The sequence below is a fragment of the Heterocephalus glaber genome, unplaced genomic scaffold, assembly GCF_053883595.1.
Source record: "Heterocephalus glaber isolate CG9 unplaced genomic scaffold, H.glaber_assembly_v1.0 deba00001481, whole genome shotgun sequence".
Lineage (NCBI taxonomy): Eukaryota > Metazoa > Chordata > Mammalia > Rodentia > Bathyergidae > Heterocephalus > Heterocephalus glaber.
The window spans coordinates 30,618,355-30,643,103 of record NW_028258317.1 but is presented as its reverse complement, the minus strand read 5'-3'; positions in this window follow the sequence as shown (position 1 = coordinate 30,643,103).

The window sequence follows — 24,749 nt, the reverse complement described above, 5'->3', positions numbered from 1 at the left end:
TGATATCAGTTTTGAAGATTTGCTGTTAAATGCGACAAATGTTGGGACACAAGGATGGGGGACAGAAAGGATTGTCTTAAAGTGAAAATAAGGTATTATCCTCATTTATTCAATTTTATTTTTTTAAAAAAGGGAAACTTGGCTTGGAAAATTTATTTTGAAACCGAACTGAGAGAAATAGGTAAATAGGCAGGACCCAGTGGTGTGCCGAAAGCAGTTCTTACTAGCTTATGAGAGTCAAGTGTTGAATTTTCAGAAATTTTGCAAACTAGTTTTGAAACAGAGCTATTATTTAAAATTAAAGCATATTAACTTACAAATAAATTCACAATATTAAAACCAAATAAATATTCAAAAGAAATCACTTCATAAATATTTTACTGCATTGTACTATTGTCCATGCTCTTGAGGTTACTTATACCTATTGTACCTGTATGGTAGAGATACTCCATAAAGGTGAAGTCCTGCATATCTCTTCCCAACATTGTGTTCAGAGAACTCTCCATGGGGCCGGGGATTTAGTTCAGTGGTTTCGCCACCTGCTGCGCAAGTGCAAGGACCTGAGTTCGATCCCCGGTACCAAAAAAAAAGAACTCACCATGGTAACTTGAAATCAGCCATGCTGAGAACACTGTACCATGGAAATTGACAGGTGTTTCCAATTATGGCTTGATTTATTGCTTGTAGATTGTGATAAAGAATGTGACGAAAAAACATTAATGCAAATCAAACTTTAAAAATGAGTCATAACTGTAGTAGTCACATTTTCAGTAAACAAAATACTACAGAAATATTCTTTAGAAATTCACATTACTTATGTGGTTCAGCAAAGAAGTCACTCACGTAATTTATTGACCAATGAGGTGAGGCTCTGATTTACATCTTTGTGCTTTGCTTTCATCTCACTAATTAAACAAAAATTTCAACCAGTATTCATGTCAGGGCTAGCTGCAATACTTACAGTTATGAGTACAGTAGTCAGGTAAAGGATAGAATAGTGGAAATGTAATGTCTTCAGTGCTAGTTTTGTGGAGCAGTAGTTAACATCATCTCCAAAAGTTATCTTATCCAGAAAACTGTTAATTATTTTGTTTGGTCACTCTTTGAAAAGCCAAGAACAACACTAATTTGGAAAGGAGTAGGGCTGCTCTTAAGAAATTTATTTTGGAAGCTCATGATACTTTCTGTTCCCTGTCAGAAACACCCTCCTATGGGTCCAGTCAAATCTGCATTATATCATGAATTTATGAGGCTAGGTCAACTTCTCTCTCTGTACTTTCTTCTAATAGTATGGATCTACAAAGGAAGAATATATGTGTGGGACTGCATGATTCCAAAATCAATTATTCCCCTAGCCTCTATTGTACTTGTAAATTAATGGTTAAAATGTGCTTGTTAGTTCTGGGATAATAGAATCTGTAACGAAACAAAGCTCCTAAGTAAAATTACTCAACCCCTTGTTTGTCCAGAGAATGAATGTTCCCCGGCCCACTACCTGTAGAACAATACATCAATGTGTCTGCTGACCATCAGTACGTGACGGTCGTGACCATTAGTGTGTATGTCTGCTGACCATCTGTACGTGACAGTCGACCACTAACCTTTGTTCCTTTTTTCGTAAATCTACATGTTAACCTCCCCTTCAACCCCCTATAAAACAGCCTCGGACTCTGAGCCAGTTGCCTCTCTAAGCTATTTTGCTTTGGGAGTGCCGTCTGGCCAGACTAATAAAAGTCTGTTTTATTTTCCAACTTGTCCGGTGTGTTCCTTCCCGGGTGTTCGTCGCTGCAGTCAGCTCCTCGGAGCGTTTGGTAAGGCCCTCGGTCTTACATATGTTTAGAAATAAACATATAAGTCTAACAAAATGTTCAATCTGGAAAGGACGTAAGAGATTGTCTGATTCACTGCAGATATTGCCCAAATTCATACTATATTTTAACTATGTGCTTTTATATTCAGGAAGATATCAATGTGTTATTAGTCTCTTTTAGTTATAACTAAAATTTTTATTTATAAAAAATGTTGAGAGAAATAACCAAATATTATTTTGGAAAGAGGGTAAATTGTTTTTAATAGTGTTTGTTTTTGAACAGGGAACCATCTGGCCATTTTGATCATTAATGTTGTCTAAGTCTGTATGTTTACATACCTTCAAATCTTTTTAATAAAAGTTGTAAGAATTTATAACATTTGTTCTATCTCTTACCCTCCACTCTAATTAAACTCATTTTCTCACTTCCTCCTCACCCAGATATCTCATATTTTAAATTTCAGATACAGCAAGGGATGTCCCAAGTTTGAGCTGACAACTATTATTCCAGTTCACAGCTTTACTGATGACTAGCTTAAGAAATTTATCATTCATGTTCTTCCTTCTTGCTACTCCTCAACTACCAACACTACCATACTTTGCCATTTTAATGATCTCACATACATTTCCAAGACTGATAATCTTTCTATGAAATGTGTAGAAATTCCTTTTCTAACATGTCTCCCAACTTTAATTTTTATATTAACAAAACACAAGATGTTTGTATCCTCCCAACCTATTCCATACCCTTATATATCAAGGCTGTTACATCTACAGAAGATTAAAGTTCATGGTAGAGATTACTTGGTCTAGTGTTCTGTTTTTTTTTGGTACCAGGGATTGAACTCGGGTCCTTGGCTTGTGAGGCAGGCAGCAGAACCACTGAGCTAAATCCCTGGCCCATAGTGTTTTCAAAACTATGTTATACAGGTTATTATTTGGCATTTGAAAGAAAAAAAATTCTCTAATGCAAAACTTCTGAGAGTCTTTAATGTGTTAACAAAATTGTGATTTCCTAGAGTGTTGGGAGCAATGCTACATAATTTTAGGGAAAAATCATTTGGTTAGGCCTAGTTCTCCTGCTGACAGGCCAGCTATGGCATTTTCAGACATGATTTCATTTTGGCCTCCAGTCACAACTGAGACCTCAAGGGTCTGGTGATGCCGTGATGCTCCAGGGCAAGACCACACCTGCCGGAGACATCCTGGGAGGAACTAAATCTTCATCAGCATAGTTCCTCATTGATGTAGGAATTCTGCCACTCCCCAGTCAGCTGTTACATTTGTTTCTCCCGTGTACTGAATAAAAGGTGAGGCAAGCTCAGGGGCTTTTGTCTTTGCCGCCCAGAGCTGCACAGATCAGGCCTAAAGCTCAGCTTCTTCTCCAAGTCTCATTTTTTCTACTTTCCTGTATACTAAGTTAATTTGCCTTGTGCTGCCCTGGCTCACAGGAGACTAGGACTTACTGCAGAAGTTCTAGTAACGTCCCCTTTCCCTGTTCCCTACACTAGAGGATGATTAAAAAACACAAAATTTTCCAAATGTATGTGGTCATGGAAACTTTTCCCTAAAATGCCATTTGGGGTCATTGTTCCATGGAATGTGTTTTGATGACTGCCACCCTTATATTATAAAAAGGGAAATAGGGTCTAGAGAGAAGAAAGGATTTGCCCAGAATCCCTCAAACCTATATAGTAAAAAATACATGTGTAAGATTTGTGTGGAAGACAAGAACCTTTGAGCTCTTTCTCACACTTGGGTTTTCAGTACCTTTGCATGGTCCATCCATACCTCTTTCTTGATTTGTAATCATCAGTGGGCTATGCACAGCTAATGATCAATAAAAGTTACTATAGTGTGGTACTTTATAGATTGGACTCAGCACTATGCTCCCTACAATTTTGTTGAAGTAGGAGACAAAAGTGAGGCCCCAGCATGTCCCAGAGTGATTCCAGTGTTTCTACTTTCTAACAGTTTTCCTAATTTCTTCCATGATAATGATCATGTCTTATGGATCATGATTTTCAATTTTTGTTTGGGAAAATCAAGTCACTGTAGGTAGAAGATGCAAGAAATTTAACAATAATAAGTCATTCAACAAATTTCATTCAATTCATATGATATAGCAGACACTGTGTTAGGCCTTAGGGATGAAACTGGCCAAAAAATGGGATTTGCTTTCTCATAAGGGATGTCCACTAGTAAACAGGCAGCAATGCAATGTAAGTATAAAGCATGGTGGCGAACCTATGGCACGTGTGCCCGGAAACCTCTCTGCACACAAACCAAGTCATCCCAGCAGCCAAGTATTGGTCATTTTTTTTCTAAACTAAAACCTCAGTATTCAGGTTTTAATTTGGCAGTATTCAGGTTTAGTCAGCGTTGGCACTGTGCAATAAATAAGTGGGTTTTGGGTTGCAGTTTGGGCACTCAATCACTAAAAGCTTTGCCATCACCGGTACAGAGTGAAAAAAAAAAGAGATGAGAAACAATTAACTCGTACTTGAAAGTAAGGAGGTCCAGGAAGACTTCACAGAGGAAGTGATGTTCGGAGTTAGTTAAGTAAGGGTGCAGCGGATGGGCAAAGTGGATTTTAAACTAAAAGAACATTTTCAAAGATCCTAAGATTTAAGGGAATTTAACATGTTTGAAGAATTGAGGGATTCTGATGTAGAAAAGGTGAGAGATGAGTCTGGAGTGATAATGCTACTAGTAAACAACATTAAGGATCTGGGTTATTGCACAGATGACATGCGCAGCCCTGGAGTGTTTTGAGGAGAGAAGTTCTGCATTTAAAGGCTCACTGGGGTGCTTAGTGGAGAACTGACAGGAACTGAAAAAAAAACAAAGAAACAGGCCGAAGGCTGCTACAGTCATACTGCTATGATGTAGTAGTATGATATAGTTGTATGATATAGTAGACAATGTCCTGTGCTAAGGGAGTAGCAATGTAGATTGGGAAAGGTGGAAACAGTTTATGAGGGGAACTAATAGGACTTCATTGACTGACATACTGGGAGAGGTGAGACAAAGCCAGCCAAGGAGCTGAGATGATAATAGACCTTTCACAGAATAAAAATCCCAGTAGAGGAAAATGCTCAAGGAGAGGAGATAAGAATATATTAAAAGAGGGCCGCGGATTTAGCTCAGTGGTTCCGGTGCCTGCCCCGCAAGCGCCAAGTCCCGAGATTGATCCCCGGTGCCAAAAAAAAAAAAAAAAAAAAAAATATATATATATATATATATATATAAAAAGACATTTTAAGAGGTGATTGTTATGATCATAGTTCTAAAATTACTATTCTATATCAACCAAATGCAAAATGTATATTTAAATATATCTATGCCTTATGTCATATTGTTACAGTCATTGCTACACATCAACGGGAAATATAATAGTAAAGAATTCCTTTGAATTATGGTAGTAAAATTTGGAAACAATCTTTGCTCTTCTGCTAGACAGTTATAGAGTATTTCTAATCCTCATCTACTGCCTATTTTCCTGGCTTTCCTGGTTTTAAATGTATTTTGGGTAAAATTTAAAAAAACAAAAGGTTTGAGTTACCAGGCAGAAACAAAAGCAAATTGTGAACAAGAGATAAACTAGCATAGCTAGTATATTTACAGCATAGCTGTATTTTTAAAGGCAATGTATGTTTTTGTTTCAGACTTCCAGATTGTTTTGTTTCCTTTTAAAATCATTTTCTTACAGTTGGTAAAAATCCCCCATGTGAGAATACCTACAATTACAGCAGCTGGTGTTTATAGCAACTGACAAGGCTGAATTAAACAATTATTATCTCCACTTCAGTATGGTTTATAAAAAAATCCTTACAAGGAAGCTGAATTCTAAATGATTCAACTGAATTTGTGATCCTATTTTCTTGGAGATATAGTGCTAATATCTTGTCACTGAGACACAATACCTAACACCCACAATTTAAAGGAGGAGAGGTTTGTTAGTTGACCTTTCGGTCTATAGTCAGCACACCCCAAGGCAGGAGGGCTTGGCAGGGGGCCATGGCCAAGGAAAAGCTGCCCATGTCATGGTAAACCGGAAGCAGAGAGTAAAAGGAGGACCAGGGAAGAGAGATGTACCCTTCCAGGCCATGCTTTTGATGATTGGTGACCTTCTTTCTCTGACCAGGCCCCACCTCCTAACAGCATGTCAGCTATACCACCCCATAATCCACTCACCTTCCAAAGGTCCCCCATATAAAGTTCATGAGGGACATCCAGAATATAAGCCTATAACAATAACTTACAGTCAAAACTACCAACACAGAAAAGTGACCCCTAAAAAGTGTTCAAAAGTTTAAACAGCTCATAATAAAACACTCATGAAAATAAGTTATTAATTTGACATGCTGGCTAAGCTGGCAAAAATTTTAGAAATTTTCATGTAAGAACTCTGATAAATTCTTAGCAAAAAATCAATATAAACTCCTACCCTCTATATTCAAGGAAGGATGCCAAAAAACAATACAAATCTATTTTTAAAAAGAAAAAGTATCTCAAATTGCAGAACTGCCTTTTTATTTATCATAATTGTGTTTTGCTTGTTCCCATTTTGCTTTAAATAATATTTCACAATATTTATTACTTTTATTAAATGAAAGTGGTAAAAAAGAAAAAAATTTAATTCCTTTGCCTCTAGTTTAATGGAACCCCTCCTATACATTAGAAATGTATTCCCAGGCATGGTGGCGCATGCCTGTAATCCCAGCACTCGGGAGGCTGAGGCAGCAGGATTGCCGCGAGTCCAGCCTGGGCGACATAGTGAGTTCAAGGCCAGCCTGAACTACAGAGTGAGACACTATCTCAAAATACTAAAAAAGGAAAAAAAAAAAAAAAAAGGAAAAAGAAAAGAAATGTATTGAATTGTGACTGAAGTATTTTCCTGATCAGAACATCTCAGAAACTGTACAATCATGAGATGTCGATGGCAGAGGGTTTGAGGTCAACAGGTATAGGAAATGTTCTTCTCTAGCCCTGTGGAGTGTGTACAGCTTATCGACTATTGTTTACAATAACTGGCAATCAAATTTAACTGTGGGTTTGAAAACACTGAAGAGCACACAAAGCAGTCAGGAGTAGAAAATGCAGAGAGAGAGAGAAAAAATGGCTTTGCAGTGATCCTATAACTGCTGCTGCTTATTCTTCTTGGGCATTTATAGTTCAGGCCACCAAAGCCACAGTAAGTAGTGTTTTAAAGTATATGGCAATCTCACTGGGTGGAAAAATAAAAAAATAGATTTCAGAGATACATAGATTAGTCATTATTTAAGGAAACAACATTCTCAAGGAAAGTGAGTCCCTTAGGCCTGCATTTTACCTCTTAAATATCAGCCAATCCCTAAGCTACGCATTTGTGACAGGAAGAAAAAAAATTAAGTTCATATTGTGTCAAGGAAATGCAATCTGGTAAATACACTAGAATTTTATTTCATCCCTTTAAAAGGAGCAGGCCATAGGAATAAAGACAAATTTTGAAGAATATTAATATCACCAACAATTTTTCAAAAACAATGTCCAACATTCAATCCAAAATTAATGAGTATATGTATTAGTTATTTTTCTTGTTGCTGAGACAAAATACCCAACACCCAAAGTTAAAGGGGAAAGGTTGTATTTAGCTCAGTTCCTACAGGTTTCAGTTCAGTCCATAATAGGCTGGCTCCAACAAAGGGTGGCACAGTGACAACAGTTCATGTTGAACCAATGGTAGCAAAGCAACAGGGGAATTTAACAGTGTCTTTCTGCCCCTTCCATCTTATTTAGACTACTCAGGGCGGGTATCACTCACACCTTTAATCCTAGTGCCCTTGAACCTAGCATTGCATCATTAATCAATTCCAGCACCACATACTCTAGATCAAGCTACCTCTGCAAAAGCCTATGAGCACATCAGGATTTAGAGTGACATCTAGACACAAACCATAACAGTATACTTCAACAAAGAATCAAACAACTGAAGCCCCAGAGCAATAGTAGAGAATAAAAATAAATCAATGATTGATTCCAAATACTAAAGTTATCAAGCACAGGCCTTAAAACAACTATAACTAATACGTTAATGAAAAGATATTTTTATTAGTACAGGTTTCCAGTACATCGTGGGGAATTGACACATATACTTAACACTTCTTAATTCTTTTAATGTCCCCATTCCCTCGCCACTCTCCCCCTCCTCCATCTCTGTCACCTTCCCATTTCAAAAAAGAGGAAAACTCACCAGAGAACTCTAGTTGTATTTTTATTATTTTTTTTTAAAGATTTTTTTTTGGTACTGAGAATCAAACTTGGGACCTTGAGCTTGCAAGGCAGGCAGCAGAACCACTGAGCTAAATCCCTGGCTCTAGCTGTATTTTTTAAAAGGCAGCCAATTGAAATTATAGAACTTAAAAATATAGGGGCCAGGGGATTTAGCTCAGTGGTCCTGCTGCCTGCTTCGCAAGCTCAAGGTCCCGAGTTCAATCCCCAGTACCAAATATATATATAAAATAACCATAATTAAAATTCAAGAAATGGGTTGACTACCATAGAGTGATAGACAACAGAATACAGAAACAATTACCTTCACTAAAGTTCAAGAAAATGCCTAAATTGATGCTCCACAAGAATAAAGGAGAAAAAAAATACAGAGAAGAGCACAGGAGACATGTGAGACTCAGAGAAAAGATCTAACATCTGTGTTGCTGAGGTGCCAAAATGAGAACAGAAGACGATTGGTCAAAAGTTTTGTGAAACTGATGAAAGACAACAGAAATGAAAGAAACTCTTTGTTCTCCAGCAGGATAACTGCAAAGAAAACCATGTTTAAGGGAATTTCTTTTTCTTTTTTTTTTTTCTTTTTTTTTTGGTACCAGGGATTGAACTCGGATCTTTGCGCTTGCCCAGCAGGCGGCGAAACCACTGAGCTAAATCCCTGGCCCTGAAAACCATGTTTATACACATTACAATAAAATTGAAATCCCAAAACAGAAAAATCTTTAATTTTTATTGAGTTTATTGGTACATTCAGGTATACCTTATGATCACATTCATCATTGAGAATTTTTACCTGTACATGATATATCTTGGTTCTTATTTTTTCCCATTCCCCTCCCCTCCCTTCAACCCCTCCCCCCATATATATAAGTTTTGCTTCTGTTTTTTTCCTTCTTTCTTTCAATTTTCTTCTTTTCTTTCCCCTGCCCCCACTCCCTAGTTCCCCTTTCCCTTTAAACATTTTCTTCCTGTTTCACAATATCTATTATACATTTTGGTCCTCATTTACACCTTCAGTTTCTCACTCCAGAGAAATGATTCATATTTACATGTGTGTCCTATTTATTTCACTTATGAGTATGGCCTCAAGATACAACCACTGACCTAATAATGTCTCAAGCTTATCTTTTTTATGGTTAAGTAGTACTCCATTTTATATATTTTTAAAAACCACGTCTTCTTTATCCACTCACCAGTTGATGGGCTTTGGGGCTGTTTCCAAGATTTAGCTATTACAAACTGTGCTGCTATGAATATGGGTGTGCATATGTCACTATGGTATGATGCTTTTAATTCTTTTGGGAACATACCCAGCAGGAGAATAGCAGGGTCAACTGGGACCTCTAATCCTAGCTTTTTGAGGAAGCTCCACACTGATTTCCACAGTGGTTGCACCAATCTACACTCCCACCAACAGCGGAGAAGGGTTCTTTCCTCCCTACAGCCCCACCAGCATCTGTTATTGGTTGATTTCTTGACAGTAGCCATTCTTTTTTGGAGTGAGATGGAATCTCCGTATTGTTTTCATCTGCATCTCTAGAATGACCAGTAATGTCGAACATTTTTTCATATGTTTATTTGCTGCTTCTACTTCTTTGTCTGAGAAATATCTGTTCATTTCAGATGCCCATTTTTGAATTGGGTCTTTAAATTTGGGGGGGTCCGATTTTTTTTAAGTTCTTTATATATTCTAGATACTAGTCCTTAGTGTGAGGAACAGTTGGCAAAAATGTTTTCCCACATTGTAGGTTGTCTCTTAGCTCTGTTGGTTTTTCTTGCAGTGCAGAAGGTTTTTAATAAGATGAGATCCCAGTTGTTGATTCTTTGTGCTAGTTCCCGAGCTACTGAGGTTTTATTCCTAAAGTCTTTTCCTACACCAGTGTTTTCAAGAGTTCTACCTAACCAATCTTCCAGCAGGTTCAGTGTTCCTGTTTTAATATTTAGATCTTTGATCCACTTCGATTTTAGTTTAGTGCATGGTGAAAGATATGGGTCTAGTTTTAATCTTTGGCAAGTTGAAATCCAGTTTTTCCAGCACCATTTATTAAACCCAAAACAGAAAAATCTTAAGAGCACTTAAAAAAAAAAAAGATACATCATCTTCAAAGGGATAATAAAAGACCAACAGCTGACTTTTCACATTTTTCAACAGAAATGTTAGAAATTGGAAGAAAATAAAATAACATTTTTTAAAGTGCTTAAGAAAACAACTGCCAACTTAGAATTTGTCATCTAGGGAAAATATCCTTTAAAATGAGAAAAAAAATAAAAATGCTCACACAAATAAAAGCAGATAATTTTTGTAAATAACGAAGTAAAGCAATCCTATAAGCTGAAGAAAAACTATCCCAAATGAAAAGTTAATTGTATGAGAATATATGAAGAACACAAGAAAGAACAAATACAAAAATCTAAATGAATATTAACTCTAAACGACATAAAAAATAAAACAATGTCAGGCTACAACTTGAAGATTCAAAAGAACTGCCATAACCAGTCTTGTGAGCCATTTTCTAGGTGTTTGGCTGGGATGGAGATAAGCACAAGTCATTGTGCAAGGACAGAGCAAAAGCATCCAGACACTTTGGAGATCCAGGAAAGATTTTCCCAAGAAGGCAACAGACATAAATTATCTCTGATTACTCCCCTTAATAAGTTCTTTGCTCCTGACAAATTAAATGGTCCAGTTTCTCCTGTATCCTACCATTTCTTTATTTTAGGATGTTTTCCCACACTGGTTTTCTTCGACAAAAATGCAACCGCCCTCCCCACAATACTTTCCAAGCTCCACACATTCAAAGCTTTGGGGTTTAAATGTCAGTGCTTCTATCATTTTAAGCCTACCACCATTACTGACTCTTACCCCAACTCAAACTGCAAGAATCTTTGTTCTTATATGAAATGTATATTTATGTTATCTTCCCTTTAAGGATTTAAGTTGTTTAAAAACATTGTATCTTATTTATAATTGTTTATATTCCAATAACATCCACTGAATAAATGGATAAATGAATGGATAGTGTGATGAAGGGATAGGTGAATAGGGAGGCCTCTGTAAACATTATTCAGGTAAAAATGGATTTTGTTGTGATTTGGCAATTGTTTAACTCTCCATCAAGTTCTGTAATGATATTTTCACTCTTTTTCTCTGGTTTTAATCACACACTTGCTGGATCATCAAATAATACAGCAGGAATATATCCAATCTAATAAAACCTTCAATAATTATTTTTGACCTTGAAACCAGTTAGAAAGGTAGTATGATGGGAAAAGTGATGTTGGTGATACTATGATTTGATGAGGGACAAATAAAAAATACAGGGTATTTTCTAATAAATTCAACTGGTTATAATTTGCAGAGTAAAACATCAGCAAATGTATGGCCTTAAAATCAGTGTTACTCTATTTTGTCTTTTTTGGTTTGCATTTGTACAAGGAAAGTAAACAATACTCATAGTGAAGTGAAAACAAAATATTGAGTTGTTCTTGTGTGGAATGCTCTGGCCTGCATACAGATAGATGAGGTTTATGAAAAGAATCTACACTCAATCATGTGCAGGTAAAAACTCCTCCAACACCAGCAATCCAGAAAAGAAACACTGCCTGGACTTCCACTTACACAATGAAACAAAACTCAATGAATACATGGAGAATTTTCAATATTTTATGGTAAATATTCAAGCAGCTAATCTGGGCATTTCTGAACTCACTAGCAGAGATTCTTGACTTGCTAATTGAAGACAAGGAAGAGGAATCTGTGAGATGCATTGAGTTTCCCATAGTCCGTAGAAGCAAAATTAGGCAAAATTGCTAACATTTCCCATTAAGATCCTAAGGTAGACCCAATTACATGCCCAACTAAAATCCATTCTCTATTTCTCCCTAACATTCATGATTTTGTTGGAGATCACAATGGGTCAGCTGAAAACAAAGCACACAATGTATGATTTTAAAGTCTTCCTTGTTTCTAAGGATGTGTCATATAACACAGTTCTAACCAATGAAATGTAAGTAGACGGTAGGTGCAGATTTCTGATATTCTCATTTGCTAAAATAAACACTATCTTTTTCTTCCTTCCTCCTATCTGAAATATGGACATAATGATTAGAGCTGGAGCTGCAACAGCCATAATGTTTGTTTTTGTTTTTGTTTGTTGGTACTCGGGATTGAACTCAAAACCTTGTGCTTATGAGGCAGGTGCGGTGCCACTGAGCTAAATCCCCAGCCCAACAGTCATAATGTAACCATGAGGGAAAAGGATTGTAAAGACCTCCATTCTAATTATTCAAGATGTGAACCCATTTCTAACAACTGCACACCACCATACTTCCTACATGAGAAAAATAAGTGTATGTTTTCTAAACCAATAATTTTGAGCATTTCTGCTACATTTGGCTAAAATTTAATCCCAGATTGAAACACCCCTCAAGAACATGAATTTGCCAGGAATGGTGCGGCATGCTTGTATTCCTAGCACCCAGGTGGCTGAGGCAGGAAGATTGTTGCAAGTTCGAGCCCAGTCTGAACTACAAAGCAAGATCTTGTCTCAAAAAAATCCCAAAAAACCATGAATTCTTTCTTATCCATTTCTGCTCCTACTTAACATATACTGTGTGCTCCATCACTGACCATCACGAGTCATAGAACATACACTGAGACATTTCAAAAGTGGTCATTTGCAGCTGAGCTCTGTCAGTGAGGAGTTTGGCTCTATGGCAGCCAGCCTCCTGCCTGAAAATGCATTAAAACTTTGGAATCACACTGGTTAGAATCAACTGCTTTTTTGTAATCACCTAGATCAGAAATGGAGTGATAGTCAGTAGAATCAATCATAGGCCAACAGGAAATGCAGGCACAGCAGAAATACAGTAATGGAGAGAAGGTTCACCCTTCCTCCTTCAGGAAGGGCTTCAAGAAATATGCCAAGGTTGAACAGATGAGGAAATGAAATTTCTCCCATGGTATATTCAAGAACTTTTTAGGTGAAGGACCCTTGATCCTACTAGTCAGTTTTAGACTTTAGAAAATTCTAGACTTTTAAAAAGTAGCTATGCATAACAGAATGCTTCAGGATACCTCTGTATCTTGCTACTTACAGTGTGGCTCCCAGATGGGCAGCATTAGTGTCAACCAGGAGCTTGTAGGAGTACAGAATCTTAGGCTTATCTCAGGAGATAGAGTCAAGTGATACATTTGTATACCAAAGTCTGAGATACACTGTACTGGAAGATCTTATTAAATATTGTCTGTTTTGAAATTTTGATATTTTTGAATCTTTTCATAGTTGTGTTTTAGATTTTTGAGCAAATACTGATTTTTAAAAAGTAGATTGACTTAGTGGGCTCTAATTCTCATCAGGCATTTCATTCTCTGTTGGTTTGCACCTCAGGTGAATCACTTGCATTGTCACTGTCCCCTCTACCTTGGTTTGCTTTTGGTGATACAATTTGTACTAAGACCAGTGAGTTCTGTGAATATGATCACATTGCCAAATGCACTGTAAAATGAATTCTTGATCTAAGAATGATGGTCTTGGCAAAAGCACTGTAAGCACAGAAGAAAAATTGAATGGCTACATTTATACGTCATGAGGATATATTTCTACTCTCTCCATGTAGCCGCTATTTCCTCCAGGAATCACAACGTACCAGGGTCTTATTGGCCTCTATGCTACCAGATCAGCCTTTCTGATGTCAATTCTGTATCACTGAGCTCATGCCTTTTTGGTCATTATAAAAATTTTCTGGTTCTTCATTCCTAAATTGAGTTGTGAACTCTAGGCCCTAAGCTTATTGTTTCCTTTTTATAAATTCTCTACCACAATCAGATGTAATGCAATCTTAACATATCTTATAATCTTTGTAATCATCATTGTTTGCATAACAGTTGGATGCAACCTCTACTCTATTACTCAAGAACTTGTCCTCCATCAACTCACCATGTCACACCATCATCAATGATAACTTCTGGAATCATGACACTCCTACATGTTGTCCATTACCAGGGTGCAATTTTTACCTAGCCAGGAGGTCATTCACATGTTCCTAAAGCATGTGAGCACTGCTTCTTTCAGAATTCGCTCCGGAAGATCTATTTGCACAGTTATTCTTGGTACCAAGCATTGTATGGTAAGTGTCCTAACAAGGAAAGACAGGCATAGAACAGAACAGAGACAGTGAATAATAGAGCTAGAGAACTGGACAGGTCAAAAAGCAAGGCACTTAACAAGGGCCAATAACCCATATTGTATTTATATCAAAATATCTTTATATCTTATTAAGGACCTTTCATTTGTTGTGCCATTCTACTGTGAAGAGACATGCATGATTCCTTCTATCCAACTTCTATCTTCTCTCATACTCACAGTTTTAGTGTTTGGCTGTGCAGACGTCAATAAAATGACAGCTTGGTTTAATGCCTCACTTCACTACAAGATTAATGGCCCAACAGAATGGCCCCTACAAAAGTCTCCAATATTAGCACTATGACCATACAAACTGCATAGCCAGCAGCCATTTATTTGAAGTTCTAGAACAGACTACACAAAACTCCTAGTCTCAGTTTCTTAAAATTGTTTCTACCATGTGGGATGGTGCTTGGGCCAACATGATAGGACATGACATGATGGAGAGTCAGGAAAATGTAGGGAGAAATTTGTCAAGGGAAAAAACATAAAACTTCCTGCCAGATCTTTTATTCTATATTTGCTGGAAACTTAGACCTACCATTATAGGATCTGGTAGTCAAAGCAAACTTTGAATAGTACTAAAAAACTTTGACATGTGAAAATTGGCAGTCTGTGCTGTTTCTGATTCAGCATAATTTCTTAAGCTGCTTGACATGTTTGTGAATGGGTATAAGGCACAAAAGTTCATGTCTCACACTTGCAAGGCAGGCGGCGGAACCACTGAGCTAAATCCCTGGCCCAGTTCATGTCTTTTTTAAAAGAGAAAAGGTTTCAAGTGTTCCCATGAAACTAACGTACAAATTTCTGCTTAGGGAAATCACAGCCCTACTGTATTCACATCCCATTGCCTTGTCAGAGATGGTTCCCATTCCTAGACCTGAATTAGATATTCCAGTGTTTAACATCACCTTTCAATCAATAGTATCAATGATAAGGTTACTTAGAGAAAAAATGTTCTCCAAGGGCAAGAGTATGGCTCAATTCCTTTAAATTTAAAGTTGCACACAGCCTTTCAGATCCTAATTAAAGCTATAAATTCAACTATGCAACTAACAAGTGCATTGCAAAGATGGGTCAACATCACACGGATGAACTAATAAAATTTCCCCAAAATGTGAGTTCCTTCTCCGGCTTTGGAATATTATCCTGGATCTTACACTTCTTATATTTGGTCAAATTTCCTAGCTAATCCAGGGGAGGGGAAAGAAAGATAACTTTAATCTCTAACTCCATTCCAAAATACATCCTGCATTCACTGAAGGTGTCTTAATTGTAGTCAGAACTAATTCTTGTCTGGAAGGCATTCATATTTACAAAGATGTGTTGAGAGCAACTATATGTCCAGCACTATTCTAGGCATTGTATGGGTCGGAGATTTAGCTCAGTGGCACTGTGTCTGCCTCGCAAGTGAAAGGTCCTGAGTTGGATCCCCGGTACCAAAAAAACCAGTGGATATTCTAGGCACTGTAGATATAACAGTGAACATAAACCAACAAAGATCTCTACTGTCATGAAGCCTACATTTCACAGGAAAGAGACAGAAGGAGAAAAAATTATTTAAAAATATAGTTTATAAAAATGGAAGACAATGGAAAGAAACTAGGAAGAGGAATGTCAGAGAGGCAGGCAGGGGTCAGTTTTAAATAGGGTAATCAAAGCAAGCTTTACAGAAAAGAAGTCAGCCTTTGACCCAGAACTTGAAAAAGGTAAGAGCAAGGGTCCCATGGAGATCAGGGATGGCCAGTGCAATCTAGAGATGACTCAAAGAGAGAAAATGGTAGAGAATGAAAAAAAAATTAAGATGTGTTATGTGCATTTGCCAACTCCTCACAATAAATATACTGCAAACATGTACCAATAAAAAATAAGTAAATTTTTTTTAAAAAGAAAATGTTGTCTCTCACCTCACTTCCTCTTAGTCTGATAATTCTACATAAGAAGCCCAAAGTCTAGAGGAAATTTTCTTTATTAAAAACACTCTTGCTGAGATATAATTCACATACATGTGTTCTAGCCAGAATTATCCCCCACCATCAAATTCATTAGTTGAAGTTTTAATATTCAATAACTCAAAATGTGACTAACTTTAAAGATAAGACCTTTTTTTTTTTCAATCTTTTAATTTTATTGGTACATTCTAGGTATACAATATGCTGATATTCATTATGGGGAATTTGTACCTTTACATAACATATCTTGGTTCTTATTTTTTCCCCATTCCCCTGCCCTCTCCCTTCAACCCCTCCACCCTCCCCATTCACAAGACTTTGTTTCCATTTTTTCCTTTTCTCATATTTATTCCTTTCTCTCCTTTCCTTTCTCCTACCCCTCCCACTTCTCCTTCCCCTTTGGACCTTTTCTTCCTATTTTACATTATCTATTATACATTTTGATCTTTATTTACACTTTCAGTTTCTCACACCAGAGAAACTATTCGGTGTTTACACATGAGTCTTATTTCACTTAAGAGTATGGCCTCAATGTGCATTCATTTAGCTATAAGTGCCTCTGGTTTCTCATTCTTTATAGCTGAGTAATACTTCATTTTATTTTTAAAAACCACGTTTTCTTTATCCAGTCTCCAGTTGATGAATTGGGCTGTTTCCGTGTTTTATTACAAACTGTGCCGCTATGAACATGGGTGCACATATATCACTGTGGTATGATTCTTTTAATTCTTTTGGGAAGATACCCAGCAGGGGGATAGCTGGGTCAAATGGGACCTCTAGTCCTAGTTCTTTGAGGTATCTCCATACTGATTTCCACAGTGGTTGCACCAGTCTACACTCCCACCAGCAGTGGTGCAGGGTTCCTTTTTCCCCACAATCCAGCCAGCATTTGTTATTGGTTGATTTCTTGATAGCAGCCATTCTTTCTGGGGTGAGGTGGAATCTCAGCATTGTTGTCTTTTGCATTAGAGATAAGATCTTTACAGAGGAAATTAGGTTACAATGATGTCATTAGTGTGGGCCTTAATCCAATGGCTAGTGTCTTCTCATGAAGGAGAAATTTCGATACATGTATACAAAGAAAAGAGAATGTGAAGACACACAGAGAGCATCAATAAGCCAAGGAGAGAGGCCTGGAACAAATACTTCCCTCATGGCCCTCAGAAGGCTCTAACTCTGGCAGCACCTTGATTTTAAAATTCTAGCATCCAGAAATGTAAGAAAATAAATCATTGTTGTTTAATCTATCAGTCCATACTTTGTTAGGGCGGACCTAGCATAGTAATACATCACATAATTCACCCTTTTAATGTATCCAATTCAATGATTTATTCATCACCACAGTTAATTATATAACATTTTCATAACTTCTAAAAAAAAAACCTGTTGCTTTTAGCTATCCACACCCTACTACCATATCCTCCGCAGCAGTAATCTAGTTTCTTGTTTCTATAGATTTGACTATTGTGGACATTTCATATCAATGGAATCATATGATAATGTGGTATTGAATGACTGATCTCTTTCACTGAATGTATTTCCAAGTTTCATCATTGTTGTGGTATGTATCAGTAAAGCATTTCTTATTATGGCCAATTACTACTCCATTATATGGATAGGCCATATTTTGTTTACTCATTAATCAGTTGATAGACCCTTGGGTAGTTTCCACCTTTTGGCTATCATGAATAATGCTACTACAAACATTCATGTAGACAATATCTTTGTAAAGGTAAAAACTTTATGTTTTGTTGGGATTAAAACTTGTTCTAAATGAACATGGTGATGAAAACCTCTCGCTATTTCTTTGAGTTATTTCTGTCAAATTTCTACCTTTTATATTATCTCTCAGGCTCTCCTGTCATTCATATTTCAACTACACTATCATAATTCATTCTCAAGGATGATTTATGGCCTATTTGTTCAATAATTGCCTCGCACTGAGTTGACTGAAGGATATATGAAGACCCTCAGGGGAGAAAGAAAGTGTCATTGCAAACTCAGCATCAACCCCATTATGAAGCTCAGACTGAAGAAGATGTGGGTGAGAGGGTGGATGAGTGTGGATATGAAGGGTTGTTTGTGTTTAGAAACATAAAAGAACTCCCCAGGTGTGGAAGCCTGGCCAAATCATGTTAGATTGAAATGCACAAGTTGAAAAACTGCCAAACAAAGAGAGGTATTTGAGTTCGATACAGTACACCTGGCCCATTAGCTCATCAGGCTATTCTTCAGTGCTCACATAAAGATGTGATTTATAAGAACCCCATTTTACCTATTTGTTGTAATATGAGCCAACAAAGTGTGGGAAAGTGAGAAAGTCACAGAATCTTGATTGTTGCCAAATTATATCATGGAGAGTCTGAAAGAAGAAATTTATGAACACATGGATAGAGCAAGTCACCAAGTCCCTGTTTTAACTAGGAGTTATTTTCCATTATTTTGGCATGGAAATGCAATTTTTAAAATAAAAGTATTCTTGTAGTACTAATATGTAGGTGTGAGAGTATTGTGTCTCTATTCATTGAAAAAATCATGGTCTTACAGTGTTGGCTCAGAAACTTATCACATGTCAGACATCATGCTAGATGCTGGAAATGCTGTTGTAAAATGAACACAGTCCCTGCTGTCGGGCTATTTTAGTCAGCTTTGTGAATTAGAAATTGTTTCTGATATGTCTATTGAAAATTATAGTTCTATTACAATCTGATTAGATACCTGTATCTATCAGATACTATGCTAGGCACAATGACTTCAAGGATGATCAAAATATATGGTCCTTGTCTTTAAAGAAATAAGATGTGCATATATGCATGCATAAGGTATGAACTATAGAATGTTTATATACCATATACATAAGGGAGGATTTTAGTAAGGAAGTATTAAAAAGCACTCTTTTTGTCAAAGAGTATGGTTGGTAGTTGTACAGAAGAAAAAGATTGGGGAGTTTCCACAGAGAAAGTGAGAGTTGAACCAGATCTTCAAGGATTTAAAGGATTTGGAGAAGAGAGTGAAAAAACCCCAGGGAATTCTATTTGGAGAAAACAGCTTGAGGAATGGGCCAGAGGCCTGAAAGTTGTGCTTGGTAGAATGGTAAGTAGGCAGACATTCTGTCTTCTCTGCCAGATCCAAAGAGGAAATTCTCAGACCAATAGACTGTTCTAGTTAAATATTTCAGTGGAAAGTTAAAACCAGTCTGTCATTTCTCATTTGAACACCTGGAAGGTCTCACAGCACATCAAAGCACATACTGCTTTCTGGGGCTTACCACATATTAAACTTGAATTTCTATAAAAGCAGAGGACAAGTTTAATAGGCAAATAATGTTGATTGATAGGATTTCACCATGTCGACATTAACTACTGACTAAAGCTTAAGAAGTAAAATATGTTCTTTAGCAAAACTGACACGAAGTAGTCCTCCAATTTATTGTGGATGACTTTAACTTGGCTATAACTGGCAATCCTCTCTTCATTGAGATATATATATATATATATATATATATATATACATGGATATATGTGGATATATGTATACATATGGATATATGTATACGTATGTATATATGTGTTTACTTCAAAGCATGGTCAAACTGTATTTAAACCTAATAGAGGTAATACAGCATTGTGATATGCTCTGAAATCCCAATTTACTTGGCTCTAAATCCAAATTCTTCTACCCATTAGGTTTAACTTTTCCCACCAACACAAACACACTTGATCTCAATTATTTTATCTGTAAAAAAAGATGAAATTGGGCCAAGGATTTAGCTCGGTGGTGCTGCTGCCCGCCTCACAAGTGCAAGGTACTGAAATTAATCACCAGTACAAAAAAAAAAAAGGTGAAATTGTGCTTGCATTAAGGGGCTGATGTGGGAAATGAATAAAATAGTACATGTATTCAGCTTGGTGCATATACAGCACTGAGATATGTGAGCTGTTACTATAGAGCAATGGTACAAATGTGAGCTTCTTTCTGTTCTCTCCTAGATCTGAATCCTGCCTCTGTGGGATTTTTTGGCAATTTTCTTAGTTCTAAGCCTTGGTTTCCTCATCTACATACAATGGATAGTAGCATAGGGTTACTGTAAAAAATATCACAATAATTTGTGCTTACCACAGTACTTGGCACATGGTAAATATTCAAAAAAGCAACTCATGGGCTGGAGATTTAGCTCAGTGGCACCATGCCTGCCTTGCAAGCACAAGGTCCTGCGTTCAATCCCTGGTACTGGGGGGGAAAAAAGCAACTCAGTAATATTATGTAATTTTTTAAAGAAAAATAAAAGTATCTCATATCTTCTAACCTTTTAAAATTAATTGTGGCATAATTGTGAGTATGTTCTTGACATTTAATAAGAGCCAATGGTTGGTCCTTTTGTACAATGAAAATTTTTTTGATGACTATTTCTTTATTTGTATTAAAATTTCCTAGAGAGTTTCACCTTGCCTACAATATTTGTTTCTTTCTAGTTTAATATTTAGTCTTTATAAATTTAATATCTATGAATATAGTGTTTGTTTGGAGGAAGTACTGGGGTTGGGTTTCCTGGGAAGCAGATATGGAAATACAGTAAGGAGTCTAAAAGGTATATTTATCATTACTGGGGAATAAAATTTTTAAAAGGCAGGATTGGGCCTTCAGTCTCTCCCAAGCCAGAGGGGAAGTTCCAAGATAAGATTTACTCATTAGTATATCCATGAACTTGGTGGAAATAGCTTGTCCCTTGTATGTGCCATGTTTTATTTATCAGCCAGAGCCATTCTGAGATCTATAACCTCAGCCTCCATCATCTTGCTTATTAATTTTCCAGACCATTTCAAGTAGAGTATGCCCTTGACTTGAAAGCTGGGGAAGTTCCAAGATAAGATTTACTCATTAGTATATCCATGAACTTGGTGGAAATAGCTTGTCCCTTGTATGTGCCATGTTATATTTATCAGCCAGAGCCATTCTGAGATCTATAACCTCAGCCTCCATCATCTTGCTTATTAATTTTCCAGAGCATTTCAAGTAGAGTATGCCCTTGACTTGAAAGCTGAGAATTGTGAAGGAGTTAATAGCTACAGGCCTTCAGCTAATGGAATTCATCAGAGCTAGGCAGTGAATTCCTTTTTGGCAGGCCTTTTGAACTGTATCTGTGTCTGATATAGGAATGTTTCAGGAGGTAACAGTAGCAATAATGATTGATGTGCTTTCCCATAATCTCTTAGTCTCACTTGTCCCTAGACTTAGCCATTTCCTCAATGAAGAACTGAAGGTTGACATTCTGTCTCCATTTTAACTAGTATGCATGAATTAGCAGTTCTGAAGTTCATTCCAGCCAACCAGACTCATGAAGGCTCCAGTCTCAAAACTCTGAACTCAGGTGAGGCTCTGTGACACAGGATTTGAATCCAACCTGCTGGAAGTGCAGAAAGGTTAAATCTCACAAGCTGAACTTTGATCGGTGAAGTCAAGATAGGAAGGGTCAAACAAAGCCACCTTTCATCCTTCCTCCCCTCAGCTGTGTGTCCCTAGATGAAGTAGTTTCATATAGCCTAACTGAATGATTTCCCACCAGACTAATCTGTGTTTTCTTTTTTTTGAGGCCTAACATTTTATTTTATTTATTTATTTTTTTAATCTGTGTTTTCTTGTGACACTCTGTCCCACTCAAAAACGTGCTATCATCCAGGCTACTTGGCAGGCTGAGGTTGGAGAATTGCTTGAGTCTAGTCACAGAAAATCAAACAAAACAAAATAAAAATACTACTTGGCATTTACTTTTCCTCTATCCCTACCCCATTTCCCTTTGATTCTTCTCTCACTGCCCAGGAATTCCATTTCCAAACAACAGTGTTGCTTTGTAGCATAGCTTTGAGTACATTTTGAGTACATCCTCTTAGCTTTGAGTACATTTCTCTAAGATCTGGGTTAAGAAAATACTTAACAATTAGTTTGTGTTTATTCTATGCCTAGTACTGTTCTAGGAACTTTAAGTGTATTCTCTCTCTGGATTCTCAAAACAACCTAATGACACAGATATTCTTAGCATCAGGGTGGGTATTTAGCTTAGTGGCATCGTGCCTGCCTCGCAAGCACAAAGTCCTGAGTTTGATCCCCACTACCAAAAAAAAAAAAAAAAAAGTCTTAGCATCATCATTTCTGATTTATAATTGAGGGATTGGAGCATAGAAATTTTAAGCATCTTTCACACATTTCTACAGCTAGAAATTGATAGATCTAGGATTCAAACACAGTCTGATTCCAAAGCCCAAGTCCTACTCTGTTTCTGAGTATGATTCTCAGCCTGCTTCTAAGTTAAATACATACATGTGATGTAATTCCACTGGCAAGAATGCTGCCACATATTATCTAGGAGAAGTACTGCTGAGACAGAATTAATACGATAAACGTTTATCTAATTAGCAAATTTGAACCAAGTAAAGGTATTTCAACCAGAGGTAAAAACTTTGGAGAAATGAGAAAGTCTAGATTCTCTGTGATTTCCTAAATTTATTTAGCCATTAAAATTTGGATAAATCACATGACCATTCTATGCCTCAGTTTCCCCAGGTACCATATTGATTTATAATTAATTAAATGCCTCATACAACTTTTGTAAGAACTAAAAAAGTCGTATCTAGGAAAGCATTTCTTTTTTAAAAAATTTTTTAATTGATGCATAGTAATTGTGTATATTTATGGAGTATAGTGTGATATTTCAATACATGTATAGATTAGTAATGAATAAGAGTAATTGGCATATCTATCATCTCAGACATTTATAGTTTCTTTGTGTTGGGAACATTCAAACTCCTCTCTGCTAGCCATTTGAAATAGTCAATTAATAATTATAAATCCTAGTTATCCTACTAGGTTACAGAACATTAAAGTCATTCCTACTATCCAACTGCACACTTGCTGTCTATTAACTGTCCTTCCTCTATCCTTTCCTCCCTTTTGCCTTTACCATTCTCCGGTAACTACTATTCTAGACGTCTATGAGATCAACTTTTTAATTTTCACATATAAGTGAACACATATGGCATTTGTCTTTCTGTTTCTGGCTGATTTCATTTAACATAATATTCTAGGAAGGCATTAGTAAATACTAAATTGTTATTACTATCTAATATGAGTAATTTTATTAACACTGGGCTTACTTATTTTTAATTTTCTTAAAATTTATATCAATTTTTTACATCTCCAAAAAATGTCATAAGGAAACTTTTGAAGAAACTAAATTATTATATTTTACATGAATTTAGAATAATCAGTAAAACTAAATCAAAAGGAAAACAAAACCTGCAAAGTAAATAGAGCTAGGAACAAAATCTGTAGATAGCATAAATGCTTTATTTGCTAATGGTGGAGCACACATTTTGTTTTATTGTTTCTGGAAGTCAACAAGAAGACGGAAACACCATTAGCTACAATCAGTTGCCCAAATGAAACTGAAATTATTAGTAGAGATAAGTTTTCACATTTGTAAACACAGAGAAATCATTATAAAAGTCATGAACGATCTTCTCAATCATACTCTAGCAGTACATATATTTTCCTCTTCAGTAGAGACTGATGACAACACACCAGAGTATAACTATATAAAATAATTTGGCAAAGAGCTCACTGGAGAGCAGTTTGTAATATTCTGGCCTGAACTTGTGTTAGCTTTTAGAATCTCTAGATAAGCAAGATAGAGTCTAATGGTAATAATAACAACAAAAAAAATATTAATAGCTAACTCATTCTTTTATTCAACAGAGAGTTATTAAGCAAGTTTTCCATGAATCAGGCAATGAAAATATAGAGATGAACAAGGCACATAAAAATCCCTGCTCTCATGGAGCTTCATTCTAAGCACAGATGACAGACAATAACAACTATATAGGTTAAATATACAGCATCTCTGGGAGTGTTAAATATTATGGAGAAAAATAAAACAGGAAAGTGGGAAAGGAGGGCAATATAAGAGTTAAAAGATATTATACTATCAGTGTGTGATCTCATACAATAAATACCCCAGAATGTATATATAAACATGTACCCATTTCAGACTAATATTAGAATCCAGTAAAGTTTGATTTTTTTTCTGCAAGTGGCTTTCAATCTGTAGTTTTATTTAAACTATACAGAGCTGGGTATACACATACACTGTCAAAGCAAAAAACATACTAGACAAAGTTAAACAGGCAAGGAAAATTTATTCCTGGCTACTAAATTACTGGAGAGGGGCAAGAACTCGGCCTGAACTAAACTGTACAGAAACATAATATGGAAGAGAATTTAGGGGCTGGGATGAGCAAATTGAAGAATATCAGAGGTTCTTAGGGTTTGGGGCAGGTTGATCAATAGAATGGATGTAGGAAGCACATAGAGTTTGCAAATACATTTCTCTGTGATTAAGTCATCTGGTTTTGCTAATTGATGCTCATCAAAGTTAGGCTCCTACTTCTCTGGGGAACCGGGAGACCAGACTCAGGAACTAAACTCCTTGAAGATCACATTTCAAAGGGCTAGCACCAGGTCCTAGTGAAAGACACCCCT